The sequence below is a fragment of the Ursus maritimus genome, unplaced genomic scaffold (assembly GCF_017311325.1).
Source record: "Ursus maritimus isolate PB19 unplaced genomic scaffold, ASM1731132v1 scaffold_35, whole genome shotgun sequence".
NCBI classification, from domain to species: Eukaryota; Metazoa; Chordata; class Mammalia; order Carnivora; family Ursidae; genus Ursus; species Ursus maritimus.
Genome location: NW_024426119.1, coordinates 5,825,883 through 5,844,060, shown reverse-complemented (window position 1 = coordinate 5,844,060; position 18,178 = coordinate 5,825,883). Strand labels below are relative to the sequence as shown.

At 38.9% G+C, this 18,178-nt stretch overlaps 2 long non-coding RNA genes across 2 annotated transcripts in view; one reads left to right on the top strand and one right to left on the bottom strand.

Annotated features, from left to right (window-relative positions):
- Positions 1 to 18,178, top strand: part of LOC121100194 — a 236,554-nt gene that overhangs the window by 171,202 nt on the left and 47,174 nt on the right. The window lies entirely within an intron of this gene.
- LOC103673475 lies at positions 5,162 to 14,770 on the bottom strand. Its single transcript, XR_571407.2, has 3 exons — positions 14,382 to 14,770; positions 11,712 to 11,783; positions 5,162 to 5,318 (listed from the first exon to the last, which is right to left on the bottom strand). It is a non-coding gene; the product is annotated as an uncharacterized LOC103673475 (long non-coding RNA).

Below are 18,178 nucleotides of genomic sequence, written 5' to 3'. Positions count from 1 at the left end.
AATATTTGGAGACTTAAAGAAAAGGGGTTCAGAATGGGCTTCATTGTCAGAGAAAGTCCTAGGTGAGTCACTTCCTCACTATGAGTACTGGATCAATATATACATGACTTCTCTACTCCTTAGATTCCTCATTGGTAGAAGCAGGGCAAAGTTAACATCTATCTACTTATGAAGATTGCCATGAGGTTAAATCAAATGTTATTTGTTTGGCCCAGAGTATGGTATCACTGTATGTTAAATATACACAGAGACTCCTAAGCATGACTACCAGGGATGTGTCAATACATACAGTAATAATAATGCTTAATATTACCATAGAAATTTTTATCTTCCAGAGTATTTTTAATTATGCAAATCTCACGTACTCCTTAGGCTTCATGAGATAAGTTAGAGCTAACAAAGGGCCAAATGGAAGAGAGCCTAGAATTATTTGAGACACACATGACTAACAGGACTAGTGTAGATGGCTTCATTGAGGTCAGGTGACTCGAGCCAATATTTGATGGAAGAAGTTCATTTCAGTTCAAAAATATCTACTGAATACAAAATGTGTATTATACACCTACTAGGCAGCCCACATTGTGTCAGGTCCTGAAATAAAGGTTACAAATGTTGTCAAAGAGATGCACAGTGTATTAGGCAAGAGAGGGGCATTTGCTTGACTGCCATAGTATCCTGCCCATCACTCATTAATGAACATCACTTCTAGCAGCCAACGTCCTGAAGGTTTAAAATGTTATCTCCTAGAGGAAGGTTTGTTTGGCAGTTTCAACAAAAGTTTTTTTTCATTGTGTTTCCAAAAGGTTAAATATATATATTATGGTTATGGAGAGTTAAGGAGGGTTCAGATGAGACTAGGATGCATTGGCTTTGGCTGAATGTTTAGACCCATGGTTAATTGCATGTGCTTTGGTAAGAGATAGACCAGGGTTCAAGCCCCAGCTACTTAACTAACTGTGATCCCAAGAAAGTTGCTTAACTTCAGTTCCCTCCTTGTGAAATAGGACTAAAATAGCACCTACCCCTTCAGTTTGTTTTGACAATTATAGTAAACACTCAAATGTTACCCATTATAATAATTATTCCAAGCCAGAACTTAAAAAAAGACATCAGTTTATTAAAATAACTAAAATAGCAAATATTAAGATGATGTTTCGTTAGAGCAAATTATTAGGAGGGAGTTTTCTATTCCTTTGCCCTGTTTCTAAAAACAGCCTCAAAGCACATGCCATCTCTTGTATCTCTCTCTAATATCTGTATTTGTTTCTTTCTGATTTGGGGGAAAAAATTAAGGAAACAGAAGACCTGTCCCTTTGATACCAGGGGCAAAATAAAGGAAACAACAATAAAGCCACAGGAACTTACCTGGTTTAAAGGAACCCTTTGCTGTTGCTATGCTTTGTTTTGACTTGATTCTTTTAGAAATAACTTCAAAGTCCTTTGTTTAAAACAACCCCATCGCCATTTTTAATTTTAACTATTTCCGTCTTTAGATTGGAAGTACTTTATATCTATCTCCTGATAGGGACTACGGAACTTCCCACTCCTGGCTCCCAGACACTTGTTAAACATTTAATTGCTGAAATCCCTCTTCAAATTTGAGGATATTCATGAGCTTGGATGTTTTGGCTCCTTTTTGCTCCACTTTTGTTGTTTTTTATGTAAACATTTCTAGGCGACCTCACGCAGATTCCCGTATGGTTCCCCCTACAAACTTGTTTTGAGCCTGAATACTTTCCATTTATGACCATTCCATGTTTCCTACCCCTTGGCCAATTTAGACCCAATGCCCTAGTGTTCTTTCCATTCCGTGATCTGGGTGACAGCTGACAGGAGGTGAGTAACGGATGGGCAGCTCACTTCAAACCATGCTCTTGCAACATTGAGAGTAATGATCTTGAGAAAAACCAAACCAAAACACCAGTGAGCCTTCCATCTTGTGGAATTGGTCTCCTTTTCTGGATCTCCTCCTGGGCAATGGAAACACGCCCAGTAGACTGAGTTTGTTAACACAGCGACTTCTCTATATGTTGTTTCCTAAGCTGGGTTCCCTCTGCCTATTTCTAACAGAATGCCTTTCAGAGACCAGATATTTCTCACTGCTCTGCCAGGCTCTGTGCGAGTGCTAGTGCATGCGTCTGTATGTGTATGCATGTGTGTCTCTGTGTGTGTGATTTTAAGAAGGTAAAAAACAAGAACCAGAATCCTAACGAAAACTGGCTAAAGTTCAGTTTGGATATGTATAGAGGGCTCAGAGATGCTTTGTTCCTTAGTTTTGCTTCTGAAGAGTCTCTTCCACAAGGGTTTCATTTTAAGATTTGGAGACGATGCCATATGTTAGTGCTTATACTGAGCTTTTAACTCCACACTTCAGACCTTCCTCCTCAATCCTCTGTGGATGGAACTACAACTCAATCTAATCCTCCCAGAAAACAAAATGTTGTAGAAGATTCACTTTATAATTGCCGTAATAGTCCATTTAATAGTTCATAGTTTTATGTTAACAATTAAGTTAGCTATGTTTCAGTGGGTTACAGTATGCTCTATTTTTAACCAGCCTACCTTTGAAATAAAAGTCAGCTCCATCAAAATACAAACACTTGTCTCCTTTAAACTATACATTTATTTTATAGTTGAGAAAACTATAAAGAATTCCCAAGTTTCCCAAATAAAACCACTTGGGCTATAGGTTCATTGTTAAATGTTTAAATCAACTGTTGAATCAAGTCTTGGGGAAATATTAGGAGTAGAGACAAAATTTGGCTGATGAATCTTCTAGAAAATATGTGGCCTGAAATTTATTCAGAAATAAGACGGGGCGAGAAAATATTGGCATTCCTGTAGCACCCCCCCCCTTGTCCATCGAGACACTGCTAACCAAGCCCCACACATCTCATCAGAGTCTGTCTCAACCCAGTGTAACAGTGGTCCACAGAGGACTCCTAAACTTCAAGGTAAAACTGAAAGGTTTAGCTAAAGGCTTAAGGTAACTGTCTCCACAGCACCTGCTAGGAGTTTGTCCTGAAATAGCTTTGTCAGTCTTTCCCAGATCATTCTATGGCCATCTCAACCCATTTCTAGAAACTGGAGCCCCGGGGGTCTGGGGCTCTCGTTTCACTTATTTCTCTAATTTATTGATTGGGAGGGGAAGTTTTGGCATCCCTAAAAATGAAATGAAAATATAATGTGTTCTTACTTTAAGCCTCAAATTGTGCATCTTTTCTTCCAGGAAATGCATCAGGAATCTCTAAATGTAGTTAAATGACTCTTAAGATACTCCTCCTCTGTGTCAGTTAGCACAGTCTATTGGAATAATAGTCAGCTGATGTGCCTATCACATCTAGACTGTATGACCTTTGAAGATAGGTTGGATTATATCGTTAATGAGGTCCAAGCTGGAGCCAAAACTGTGCTCTCCTTAAAATCAGGCCTGCCTAGAGACCGGTGGTGTAAGTTCCTCAACGGTCTGTTTGCCTAAGTGCCAAAGAAGCTCCTTTGGAAAGAACTCATCCTAAGAAAATGGGAAGTAGGATATACTGAATTCACACCAAGAATAGCACTGATTCTAAACACTGTAACTGTACCATAGATTTTCAGCTCCTCTAGGCTTGAAACTTAGGATGATTTTGATTAAAAAAATAAGTAAAAAACAAAGCAGCTAAAACCAAGGAGTTGTTTACTGAAGTCTCTTAAGTATATTGAGGGTTCCGGGTTTTAGTAATATAAGTGCCAGAATCTGGGGGTGCTTCCAGAACATTGAGCACTAGCAGTCTCTGCGCTGGCTTTGGGCAGGTGGAGATGAGGGACCGCAGCTCTGTGGCTTAGAGCTGGAGAGGAAAAGAGCAGACATCATGTGTAGCCCAGATGCTCCTTGCACAAAGCACCTGGTAGTTACCCTTCTAGGACTTCTGTTAATGTCTGGGGGATGTGAGAGGTGTTTGAAGTTCCCCCAGAATGTTAGTGGTCAGAATCAAGGAAATACTAGTGTATGACTATTGTTTTCTCATTTGTATCCTTCAGGTAGGATGGCCTGGAAAATGCGTATATTTTGTGGTGAATTCTTTTGTGTTAAGGACAGTGTCTTATACATAGAAGTTTAGAATTTTTAATTGGTTAATTATTAGCAATAGGCATTTTACAAAGCTTTTGTTACTAATTTCCATTTTGAATAAACACAATTTATTTTAGTTCCAGAATGATTTCTTTCAGGATTTAGACAAATGGGCCTGGAATTGATTTGCATGAACATGAATTTTGCTCACATGGGGAAAACGTCTTAGGAGTCAAGACAGCATGAAGACTCCATCAGATATCTTATTTTCAAAAAGCACATTAAGACATTTCATAAACCTCCACTGGCCATGAGAAAACATCCTTGTGCACAATGTTGGCAAGTGAAATCATTATTTTCAGTAAACTATTTCTTTTCATACATGAATATTTCTGTTCTTGGAATAAGCACAAATTACTTTGTAAGGATAAATGCAGCAGAATGAGTTCTTTCATTTTCTGAAGGACTTTGGGTTCTGAGGCTTTAACCATACACACACACACACACACACACACACACATACATATATAGGAATATACACACACACATACACACACACAAACATGGTATCCTTTCATATTTTAACCTGACTGAGAAGAATAGAGGAAAAACTTACTGCTATAAGACATGTGGTGGAATTTTATGATGGGCTCTGGCTTCTCAGGTCTGGCCAACTCCCAGATTCTGCTAAAGTTTACTGTGAAAAAGGTCAGATGATTTAAATCTTCTCCCAGAGGAAAGCTTTCATTGCAAGGTGCTGTCATTAAATGAGTTATTTAATAGTAACCCATCACGTTTAAATAGTACTTCATACGTTTAAATTTCTTCTACTTGCCTAATGTTGATTTGTATGGTTAAAATCCTGGTGATCTCCTCCAGTCCCATCCATGTTGCTGCAAATGTTGTGAAATTGTTCTTTTTGATGGCTGAATAATATTCCATTGTATATATGGACCACAACTTCTTACATTATTTTTTTTAAAAGATTTTATTTATTTATTCGACAGAGATAGAGACAGCCAGCGAGAGAGGGAATACAAGTAGGGGGAGTGGGAGAGGAAGAAGCAGGCTCCTAGTGGAGGAGCCTGATGTGGGGCTCGATCCCATAACGCGGGGATCACGCCCTGAGCCGAAGGCAGATGCTTAACCGCTGTGCCACCCAGGCGCCCCTGGACCACAACTTCTTAATCTAGTCATCTGTTGAAGGACAAAGTTGATGACCGAGATGAAACAAATTCCTTGAAAGACACAATCTGCCAAAACTCACCTGCAAAGAAGAATTAGACTATCTGAATAGGCCTGTATCTATGAAAGAAATAAAATCTATAATTAACCTTCCAAAAAGACAGCACTAGGCCCAGATAGATTCACTAGAGGGTCCTACCAAACATTTAAGTAAGAATTATACCAATTCTCTATAATTTCTTCTGGAAGATAGAAGCCAAAGGAATACTTCCTAACTCATTTCATGAAGCCAGCATTACCATAATACCAAAACCAGGCAAAGATATTACAAAAAAAGGAAACTACAGACTAATATCTCTCATGAATATAAATTTTTAAAAATCTCAATTTTAAAAAATTAGCAAATAAAATCCAATACAAAGATTGTACACCATGACAAAGTGGGATTTATCCCGCGTATATAAGGCTGGTTCAGCGTTTGAAAATCAATCAATGTAACCCACCACATCAACACGCTAAAGAAGAATTACATGATGATGTCAGTAGATAGAATAAAAGCATTTGACAAAATTCAACATCTGTTCATGATTTTTTTTAACTCACAGCAAATTAGGAATAGAGAGGAACTTTCTCAATTTAATAAAAAATATCTACAAAACCTACAGCTAACATCATAACTGTGGGTTGAAACTAGAAGCTTGTCTTTAACTGGCTCATTGGTTTTCTGTGGGCGGATATTTCAGATTTGGATGTTTTCTAAGATCCAATTTAATTTAACTAATTGGTTTAAGCACAGAAGTTGTAAATACTATACATAGTTCATTCATATTTGTTATTATGTAGCAGGTGCCTAATTTGTCTGTAAATTACTACATGAGGGCTATCTCTTCGGCTAGTCTATAGTCAAATATTGACGTTATCACATTTTCTCCTCCTCTTGGATCTACATACACCCTGTACCTATGAGTGGGTTGTGTCTGTCCTTGACTTTAGGCATGGGATGGCTGCAGACAAACAGAATAGATCTATCCAGAGTCAGATTCCTCCAGTTCTTTATAACATTTGGCAATGGGGATAGTGAACTTCTCCGACAACAAGATCTTAAAAAGAATAAACTCTTCCAAATGAGGAGACATATTATTATGATTTTTGCTAAAGTACAAATGAAAGTTTCAACTAGAGTTTTCCTGGCCTGATCATTATGAAAATAATTCCATTTAATTGTTATCTTTCAGTTATCAATTCCAATTTTTTAAAGTTATCTTTAGTGTAATCCCCACTGCTTCTCAGAGATATCATGGACTGAACAGACAAGGTCATTAGAACCATCTGGTCTAGGGTCATTGTTTCTCTGTGAAAGAGGTCTAGAAGGATATATTGAAACCCATTGGAGATAAAGCAACACCAAAAAGAATAATAAAGTTATATTTTAACTCTTGCCTATAATATTGTGTGTATTGTCCTAAGAAAAGTTCAGATTCCTAAATGCAGGAGGTAGAATTGCCTAATGAGATGTTAAATCTGTTCATTCAAAGAAACCTCTGGGTATATGGAGGAATTTAATCTGAAGCTTAGCCAAGATTCTTTTCTTTTTTACACAAAGAAAAGATTTGAAAGACTTGGAATCAAGCACTTCTTTTTGGGACAAAGCTTGGCTATAAGAAAAACAAAACATTTTTAGTTTTCTTCCCAGTAATTGCCTTAGAAGTGGAAAATCTGATCAAATCACTTCTCATTTTGTCTTCACTGTCTCCCTGTTGCCTATAAGATAAAATTGAAACTTCTTAGCATGGCTTATAAGGTCCTTTATGATCTGTGCCAGGCACTGTAGTAGGCCCATGATGAGTACTCTCTCGTGTCAGTCCTCACAAAATCCTTGCAAAATAATATCACTGTTTCCAGTTTAGAATTGAGAAAACAGACACTCAGAGAAGTTACCCAAAACCATACTGCAATTAGGTAGGCATAGCTAGGATATCTGATACCAAACATTGTCTAATCGTACTTTGCTAGTCTTCAAACTTCTTTGCAGAAGTTATATCAAAAATGCCTGGAAAAAGAAAAAAAGAAGGAAGGATGGGAGGGAGGGAGGAAGAAAGAAAGGAGGAAAGATAGATAATGTGTGCATTCAAATGGAAATTTGAAGGAAGAAATGGTTTGTTAATATAATGGTGAAAATGGGCTAACTAAATGATCTTTGTTGTTTCACTCCCATACCTCAGAGCATAGGAATCTCTAGAGAAAAATTTAAATCCCTAGAAGAAATTATATTTCTTTTTAGCTCATAGCATGTGTTATGATTATGATTCCTTTCAGAGCAGTAGATTCCATTAAAATTCAAACCCTGTGCAGCGGTACCCTAAAGGAATGTACTGTGGATGCTAGGAAAAAGAGCAGAAGTCTAAGCCGGTGTCATCCAATGTGGCAGCCACTAGCCACATATGTCTATGAGCACTTGAAATTGGCTATTCTGAATTGAAATGTGCTGTAAGGGTGAAATAACACACCGGATTTTAAAGACTTAATACGAAAAAAAGGTAACATATCTCATTAATAATCTTATTTTGATTACATGTAGAAGTGATAATCTTTTGGATACATTGGGTTGAGAATATTATTAAAATTAATTTTACCTGTTTACTTTTTTTTTTTGTTTTAAGATTTTATTTATTTATTTGACAGCGAGAGAGGGAACACAAGCAAGGGGAGTATGAGAGGGAGAAGTAGGCTTCCCGCTGAGCAGGGAGCCCGATGCCCCATGGGGGGCTCGATCCCAGGAACCTGAGATCATGACCTGAGCCGAAGGCAGATGCTTAACGGCTGAGCCACCCAGGTGCACCTACCTGTTTACTTTTTAAATGTTTCTGTACAATTTCAAATTACATATGTGGCTCACTTTCTATTTCTGTTAGACAGCTCTAGTCTAGGTAGAAGTGTGATTTTTTTCGGATTTCCTTCCTAGGAGGCATCAGCTTTAAGGAAGTATTGGAAGACAGAACCATCTTAGAAAAATGCAGAACAAATTCGCATTTGTTTTTTCAATCTGAGGTTTACTGGGGACAGTATCTCTCCAATACATGTGGCCTGAGAACACAGTTGAACACAAAGCTGCCAAGAGAACCGGCTGTGGCTTCTAAGAGCTGTGATTTCCTAAGGAGAGCAGGCAGTGTGTCCTAGAGGAGTTTTGATCACGTTTTCTGTTCTGTGTGTTCCAAGCAAGGCAGTATCCACAGAACACAAAAATATCAAGCTCAGTGAGGAATGCCCCAAAGCTTGGAGGAACAGTTTCCTATGATAGATCCTGGGCGAGCAGGACTTGGCTGAGAATAGAATTTTATAAAATCAGTTAGGCGTGTCACAGATGGTATCCCTTCTGAACATTTCTACTTTCTAGTACTTTCTTTAAACTCGAGTCTGACCTAAAACATATAAATGTAGCCACTATAAAGAAATGGCTCAAACATGATAGAAGGTTATTTTTCAGTTACAGAAAATCCAAACGAAAGTTTTCAGTTGATGGGAGGCTCTTTCTTCTCCAGGTGGTGACTTAGTGACCATGGCTTTTTCCATCTTGTGGCTTCTGTCTTTAACAGATGACTTCCAAGATCACAGTGCTCATCTTTATCAAGCTTGCAGAGGACAGTGCTTAGAAGCCACAGTTCCGTTAGTTAGAATCCAGTCGTAATCTGTTGCTGGGTCCTGAGAGAAGAGGACTGTTTTGGTGGATAGAAGGCAGTCTTTTATACACCTCATCCTTCTCATTCACCAGTACCAACCCTTCCTATACAGGTAGCACACTCATTCTTTCCCCAAGCAGACAACCCAAAATTCTGTCCACCCACCACATCTAGCTTAAAGTCTAGGATGTCCAGGCCATGTGTAGTCCTCTCATGTATTGATATCTTGAAACTTAGGCTCAGAAATTTATCTCAAGGGTAAACTGGTGACGGAACAGTAGACTTTTTTGGTAGGTTGTGTCTAAAACAATTTGAGTTAGTTCCCTGACATCATCTGGAGAAATTACAATTGTTGGGTAGCTTTTCCCTTGATTGAGTTGGAATCCTATGAATTATAGCCTTAATGCAACGTTTGTATTGCCTTTGCCACAGGAGCATAGGGAATCACTAAACCAGTTTTTCTTCCATATTCCAATTTTGCTGTCACTCTGCATATCTCAGCTCCAACCTCCAGGTCATTGTCGACTCCAAAAGTCTTGACTAAGCATGGACAAAAACCTCATCTGAAGGTTTTTTGTATGTTTGTTTTGTTAACAGTGCTTTGCTCTTCAGGAAATACGTATCTGGAAGGCAGGAGCAAAGAAGACAGTCCTTGCTTACGTAGTAGGTTATCAGCTCTGCCCCTGAGTTTGCATATAGCTTCTATTCTTCAACTGAAGAGGCTTTGATGGTTCTCAAGTACTAGCTGCCATTACCAACACACAGCATTTCTCTTCTTCCATCTCCCTTAGCGCAAAACAAATATGAATGGGAAAAAGAATATATCAAATGAAAAAAATATATATTCAAATGGCTGCTCCAAGAAGAAGTGAGCCTAGATCTTTACTTGCAATGTATGAATCTGGTAAAGTATTAGCCTTTCTGGACCTTGGTTTCCTCATCTGCACAGTAACAGTCATCTCTTTCAGACGTTTGTAAGAAGTCAACAAGAAGCATCTGAAAACACAGAGCACAGTGCCTAACCCATAATAAGTACTCAGTTACTGAATGTTTCTTTTTAACTTTCCTTCAGTGTCGTTCCAACACCCTTTCAACTGCAACACCTCTACTCCCCCTGCCAAATACACACGTACACATACAACACACATACACACACATCAAGCTTTCAGTAGCTTGATGACGAGCTCAGGCTGCTAATGTAGGACATGCTTGTTCACCCCCTCCTGCTACTGCAGCACATCCTTAGCCCCCATCCGATGGAGCTCAGGAGGCTTCCTTCTTCCCAGTGTTCTATCAGTTAGTCTCAGCACAGTTGATCCATCTAGCCTCAGCCCACTTTTGTTTTATGCCTGTGGCTATTGGTAGCAAAAAAATCCACAGCCACACTTACTGAAGACTTAAGTGCCAGCCCAGGGAACCAAAAGTGAACTGGGTTCTGGTGAATTCATGTGAATATATGTGTGTGTGAGAGAGAAAGAGAGAGAGAAAGATGTGTCAAGTGAGAGAATGTGTACAAGGAAATATTACTAAGAGGAGGTGTTATGAGATTTTCGAAGAAGAAGTTTGGATGAAGAAATTCATAAGCCAGAAGATGCCTGGGAACAAAACACATGTGTGAGTGATGCGGGAGCAGGAAGAGAGACATAAAAAGAAGCCAATCGGATGCGTCATTGAGTTAACGTGAAAGAAGGGAGTAATAGTCAGGAATGTAGTGGGGAATGGACAAATAGAATTAAATATGTATATCTACATGTTTTAATTCTGTTTTTCCTTTCCACACATGAATATATATGTATGATCAATTTTATGGAATTGTGTCATGAAAAATAAATTGCTTGTTCCAAAGCTTAATAATTAGGCATGAATACAGAAAGAGAACTCAGTGCTCTCTATGCAAGTCCCTCTCCCCAGGGAATAAGTATAACATGGGTTAAGCAATCTATATATAGAAAAGGCCAGTGCCTTTAGGAGATGAAGGCTTGATTCATGATTAATAAGGGCCAGTGTCCAGTCCAGGAAGCTCTGCATCTGCCCTTGACCACAACCCTTTTAGGCTGGATGCCATTGTCTTATATGGACCTCCCTTGGAAAAGAAAGAGAGTATCCTTCTGGAGTACCCACAGATACTGTAAGTGGGATCCAGTTCGTCTTCAATTCAGCTCAAATTCAGAGGGAAAGAGCTTTGTTTTGATAAGGATCGGCGAGGCCAGAGAGTGGTAAATAGGCACATAAGCACGGGCTTCCCTTCGCAGTAGAAAAGGGCCCTTGCTCGATGGTGGTCTGCCTTCTCTGTGAAGGCTTCTGAGACTGTTTCCAAAGGGACTGTTTTCTGATACTAACTCCATTATCACCCTGTTTGTACTTGGTGACTCACAGTAGATGAACTGGCATTCCCAAAGCTCTGCCTTTATCACCACTGGCAGAGCAGAACAGCTGTCTCACGAGCCTGACTATCCTCCTGGGGTTTCTCCTTGCCATTTCCAATGTAGTGGAGCTTTCTGATGCTAATGGAGACAGTTCACAGAAAAATAGTTTTTTTCAATAACAAGTGCTTTGGCCAGATTCTGGCTCCACAAACTGCCCAGTTCCAGACAGTGTGGAAGCCCTCAGTACAGTAGCAATATTGACAACACAAACCTAATGCTGCTATTATTATTGCTATTGTTCAGTGAAGTGCAATCAGTACCACTCCATATTTCAAGCATTCTCCTGGAATTTTAACATCTGATTTGGAAACCTATTTCTTATTCACTAATAGAAGGCAAAGGGAAACCTTAGTAACATCTCTACAGCCTTACCGAGAAGGAATGCAGAATCGGATTTGAATGTCCTGCTCTCCTGATTTCCTCAAGGCGAACAGCAGTGCGAGTCTGGCACATGTGGAAAAGAGAAAGGGGAAAGTAGCTCTGAGAACAACACTCTAGCCAGGGAGCATTTCATCATAGCTTTCCCTCTGTACCACTTTGGATTTGGGGCATTTTTTTCAAATTGTGTATCCAACTGGAGAGTTAACGGCGTCACTGATTAATCCTGCTAACAGCTATTGCACTAAGCCCAAGGCGTTATGAAACCACTAGTAAAGAAATTGGTAATTTTTAAAAGGTTTTTATTTTGAGATACTTGTAGATTCACATGCATTAGTAAGAAATACTACAGAAAATTCCTGTGTACCCTTCACCTCATTTCCCCCAGTAGTAATGTCTGACAGATGTTACCTCCACAAACTGTAGTTAAATATCAACCAGGATATTGACATTGACACAACCCGCTGATCTTATTCCTATACTCAGATTTCCCTAGTTTTACTTACATTCATTTGTGTATTAAGTCCTACATAATTCTATCACATGTAGGTTTGTGAATCCAGCACCACAGTCAAGATACAGAATAGTTCCATTGCCACAAGGGTCTCCGCTATATTGCTCAAATCAAAGGCCATTCCTCATTGACTAGTTCAGGGGAATATTTGTAACTGAGGTGTTATAAAAGAGTGAGAAAAAAACAACCACATCCTGAGGGTATAAACCAGTGATTATTATGCTTTCCTAGGAAATGAATTTAAACACTTTTTCCCCCCTTTAACTCACCCAACAACCATTTTGGGGATAGTGCTAGATACTTAAAAAAGTTATTAAGACACGTGGTCCTTTAAAGAGAGACATAAAAATAACCAATGTTATTTCAATAAATATTATAATAGGGGACTATATAAAGAATGTTTCAAACTAGTAGAACAAAAATATCCAATCAACTAACATTTGCAGTTCTTTTCAATATGCCGAGCACTAGAGATACACAAAGGTGTTAAAATCCATCCGTCTCAAGTTCCTCTGGCAGAGACAGTGTTCCTTCTTCTTTCTACTTAATTCTCCCCATCAAAATAAAACCAGACCGAATACACACAGGCAGAGACACGGAAAACACTGGCATAGGTCATGGACAAACGTAGAAGCTGGCAGAGTCCCATTTGGACTGGAATGACTTTCTAAGGGCAAAGAACTGTGAAATTATTCAGCAAGGATCCCGCTAATCAGACACACTTACGGAAATTTTGAATTTTTACTTTCAGCACTTCCACAAGACCATCCAACTAGAACGTACATGCTCTGGCCGTTTACTTAAATGCAGGAAATTTGCTTTTGCTTTGTCATGAAGAAACTGTCAGTAGTCACACTAAAAACTGGATGAATGAGATCCAAATTATCTTGTACATCCTTGACAAATAGGGTTTTAATATTCCGGGGATAACAGTGTTTGTGTGTGTTTGTTTCCTCCTTCACAGCTATACTAATAAAATGTCACTTTGTGGAGAGCTTCTTAGCTGTATAAAAGAAATGTAAACCTGGTCCTTTACAGTCTACATGGAGAAAAGTGGTATTCACACAAATCAATGAGTTAGGCATTGAGAAAACCGTGAAATGTGTATGGCTCGTAACAGTGGTTGAATGTTATTTAGAGAAGGTAGACCAAGTCAGACCCACAAGTTGCATAAGTAAAGAGCAGGGAGGAGACGTGGCCCTTACAGGGAAATTAGATGAACAGGTAAGGAAATGAGCACCATGGATTCAAGTACAGTGAGAATCCAGGCTGGTTTAGAGTGCAGAATTCACGTAGGGAATTTTGAGTGGTGGGCTCCGGTGTCAGATCAGGGATCCAAATCCTTGATGCCCCACTTAGTTGGTGTATCTCTTGGGAAGTGAATTATCCTCTCTCTGACTCAGTGCTGCACCTGTAAAATGAGGCTAATAACTATAACCACTTACTGGGATTATGGTGAGTGCTGATTAAGATAGCTTGCAAAAATCGTTTCTCAGATTGTCTTGCATAGAAGTGCTTACTCTGTTATGACTATCATTTTTGCTCTCTTACATATGAGGTAATTTTTTTGAGAGACTTAAATGTCATCTTTAAAAAAGCCCTTAAGTTTAACCTGTAAGTAATGGTATGCCCATTTGAAAAAAGAGCAGTGAGTGGTAAGATATAAAGAGGCCTTTAGACAGACAATATTGAAAGCAAGCGTGGATGGAGACAGGGAAGAATCTTGATAAGTAGGAAAACCATCTCAGCATGCGACAAGGAGAGCCTGGTTTAGAACAGAAGAGAGAGGCTTCAAAGGAAAACTGTTTGGACTTAGGGGATGCTACTGCTATAACTGAGAAGGTAGAAGTGACAAAACCGGCCGGGCTTTTAAAATTCTAGGAAATTGTGCATATGAGTTAGATGAAGAAGGAAAAGGATAATGAGTTGAATTCTGGATAATTGAAAGTGAGTGTGGAAAATTCTGTACCAGTCAGGATTCAACCATTCCATCAGAAAAGTAGAACAAGTAGGAGAGAGGTATATCTCTCGCCTCTGTATATATCATCATTCATATATATGTATGTGGATATGTACATACACATACAGGTAAATATAGACATGAATCACATAAGTTTATATGTATATGATTATAAATATATATTACTCACTGTATGGAATTGGCTTGCACGATTGTGGAGACTGGCTAAGCAAGCCTGAAGTCCTCGGAGCAGGCATTCAGAAGGAGATCACAAGTAGGCAGGAATCCCATGAGCTCCAGCTGAAGCTTGAAGTCCACAGGAAGGGGAAGTCTGGAGGAAGGTAAAGCATGCAGGCATGCTTGGTGTTATTGATCTCCTGGGAAGGCCTATTCCCTCTTTAAAGGCCTTCCACCACACAAGAAACAGCAAATGTTGGCAAGGATGAGGAGAAAAGGGAACCCTTATGCACTGTTGGTAGGATTGCAAACTGGTGTGCCCATTGTGAAAAGCAGTATGGAGGTTCCTCAAAAAGTTAAAAATATAACTACCCCGCAGTCCAGTAGTCACACTACTGGGTATTTACCAAAAAAAAAAAAAAAAAAAAAAAAAAAAAAAAAAAAGCAAAAATACTGATTCAGAGGGATACATGCACCCCTATGTTTATTGTAGCATTATTTACAATAGCCAAATTATGGAAGGAAGCAACCCAAGTATCCTTCAATAGATGAATGGATAAAGAAAAGGTGATATATTATTCAGCCACAAAAAAAGAATGAAATCTTTCCATTTCCAGCAACATGATAGATCTAGAAAATATAATGCTAAGCAAAATAAGTCAGAGAAAGAGAAATGCCATATGATTTCACTCACATATGAAATTTAAGAAACAAAACAAATGAACGTAGGGAGAAAGAAAAGAGAGAAACCAAGCAACAGACTCTTATGTATAGAGAACAAACTGATGGTTGTCAGGGGGGAAGGGGGTGGGGGGATGGGTGTAATAGGTGATGGGGATTAGAGTACACTATCATCATGAGCACTGAGTAGTGTACCGATCGTTGAATCACTACATAGTACACCTGAAACTAATGTAACACTGTATGTTAACTATACTTATAGGAACTAAAATTAAAAAATTAAAAAAAGAAAGAGCTTCTACCTAATTCAGTGAGCCTCCCTTCCTACCCATGTTCCCAGGATAATCTTCCTTTTGATAAACTCAAATCAACTGATTTGAGAATTTAATTACATCTATAAAAGCCCTTCCCTGCAGTATCTAGACTGCAGTTCGAGTAGTTAGATGGAGTAACAGGGAAAAGGTATGTGTGTACGCAAAAAACGGCTGCCGCCTCCCTCTTGCCCGCCAGACAGCTCTCCTTGTAGCCTACCCCAATCAGAAACATACTAAAAGGAGTGTGGGGAACACAGTTCATCCTAGCCAAGCTCGCATATCACAAAGCCATCACACATTCCAATGGAGATGACCTGTAGGTTGTGAGGAAAAGAGACTCAAAATGACTGAAAGATGTAGAGAAGTTATAAAATGTGTGTTATTAACAGAGAGGTGACAGTTGAATTTGAGACAGGAATTACTCATCAAGAAGGGAGAGAGAATTGTCAACTTTGGGCCCTGCCCACAATTAAGCTTCGTTAGGAAGAACTTACATAGTAAAGGCTTAATGTAGCTAGTCTGGTAGGGAGAGACCATTAGAAGTTAGGAACACAGAAGGCGAGAACACATGTGTTGTTACATCAGGCTCCTGCAGACCCCCATTGCCTATGGGATATAAACTATAAATGAAACTGGTGTTCACTTCACTCAGCCGCTCTGGTTCTGTTTTCACCTTCGGCCAGTCATGCTCACTTATGACCCTCTGCTCTAATCGTATGCTTCCCAGCCACAACTTTCAAGCTAGACTTCTTTTGGAATGCCCTTCCTCCTCATTTTTACCTAGCAGTTACGGAGTCATTATATATGTATAGCCCAGCTCAAATACCAGCTTCTCTGTTTTGTCTTCCTTAATCCTAACACCTTGTCCCATTTAGAAATAAAAAATGTTGTGTATTATTCTGCAGTAGCACTTAGCCTGTAAATATTACACTGTGATTCTTTTACTTAATTTTTAATTTCTCAAGGGTACAAGTATGCCATATTTATATTTGATCTCCGACCTGTAGCACAACACTTCACAAATAGCAGACAATTATTGAATATGAAGGAATGAATCAATTATTGAATAAATCAACGCATTAAAATGCTTAATTGTGACCCTTTGAAAACAATGAGTTCCCTCCTACCACTTGAGAAATGGAATTGTTGGCCAGGTATGAGAGAGCAAGTCATCACTTGTTCACTCATTCATGTATTTGTTTTTTGTTTTTAATGCAAGCTGTTATTGAGAGGCACAACAGAAAACGTATTTGGGGGAAGGTCTGGCTTCACATTGCCCCTGGTGGTCACCTTAACAGTCAAGAAAAGACTACGTCCTTACAAGTAAATAAAATCCTCAAGCTGCTTCTCAAGTTCCTACAATAGGTTGCTGAATTTAAAATGTGAAAAAAGTGTGAACCATGTTCAGGTGGGGAAGTTCAGGTGATGCGAGAGCACAGACCTACACATGAGGTCTCGTTGGTTCTGGCTTTTGAAGCAGACCGCAAGAGATATGCAAACTCCAGAAATCTGCAGACCAATTATGAGTTAACAGCCTTTTCTCATCTTTATCACCAAAATTATTCTTCCCTGACTCCACTGTGGTAGAGCAGCCCTCCTTCCTCCTACCTGTCAGGTTCATTTATACCTTGTAGGGTGGTGATTCCTTTCCCTGCCTGCTGATCTCTTGGCCAAGGAACCTGATGTGACTGGGTGATTATCCTACCTTGAGGTTTTATAAAACTCTTTCCGTGTTTATTCCCTTGTAAAGGTGTTCCTCCTTTGGGGGGGGGGGATTTCCAGTGTTGATCCAGCCACAGTGATGATCTGTTTTATTCCTAATATGTTTCAGACTGATATATAAAAATAATTGGTTCAAAGCTATTTTTCCCTTTTAAAAAGAAATTCATTTATTCTGAAAAACACCACTACTGAAATACCCATTTCTATACCTATATGGCAGTAATATTATATTAAGCACACGCATAGACACAGATACACAGTTATATAAATGTACACATTGCTTCATGAGCTGTATCAGAATTTTTTTGTAAGCACTTTGGAGTTCATATATTTATTATAATAGACACATTTATTACAGTAAGACACAATACACATGCTCAAATTAATTATGGCCAAACTGTCACGGACTAGATTTCTGCCTAGAAGACATATGGAATGTTATTTTTATTACATAAGTTTTGGTGTACAACATTATACTTCGACATCTGCATACACTACAGGGTGATTACCCCTAAAAGTCTGGTTACCATCCGTCACTCTACAGTTGATTGCCTTCACCATTTTACCCATCCCTCAATCCCCTTCTCCTCTGGTAACCACCAGTCTGTTCTCTGTCTGTGAGTTATGTTTTTGTTTAGTTTGTTCATTTGTTTTGGATTTTTTTTTAGATTCCCTATGTGAGTGAAATCAGTATTTGTCTTTCTCCTTTGGCTTATTTCACTTACCATAATACCTTGAAATTCTATCCATGTTGTTGCGAATGGCAAGATTTCATTCTCTTTTATGGTTTACTGGTATTTCAGTGTGTGTGTGTGTGTGTGTGTGTGTGTGTGTGTCACATCTTTATACATTCATCTGTCAATGGAACTTGGGTTGTTTCCATATTCCGTGTCGTAGCTATTGTAAACAATGCTATAGTGAACATATAGGTGTATATGTCTTTTCAAATCAGTGTTTTAGTTTTCTTTAGATAAATACCTACTAGTGGAATAGCTGGATCATATGTCAGTCCTATTCTTAAGTTTTTGAGGAACCTCCCTGTTGTTTTCTATAGTGACTGCACCAATTTACAATTCCACTAACAGTATAGAAG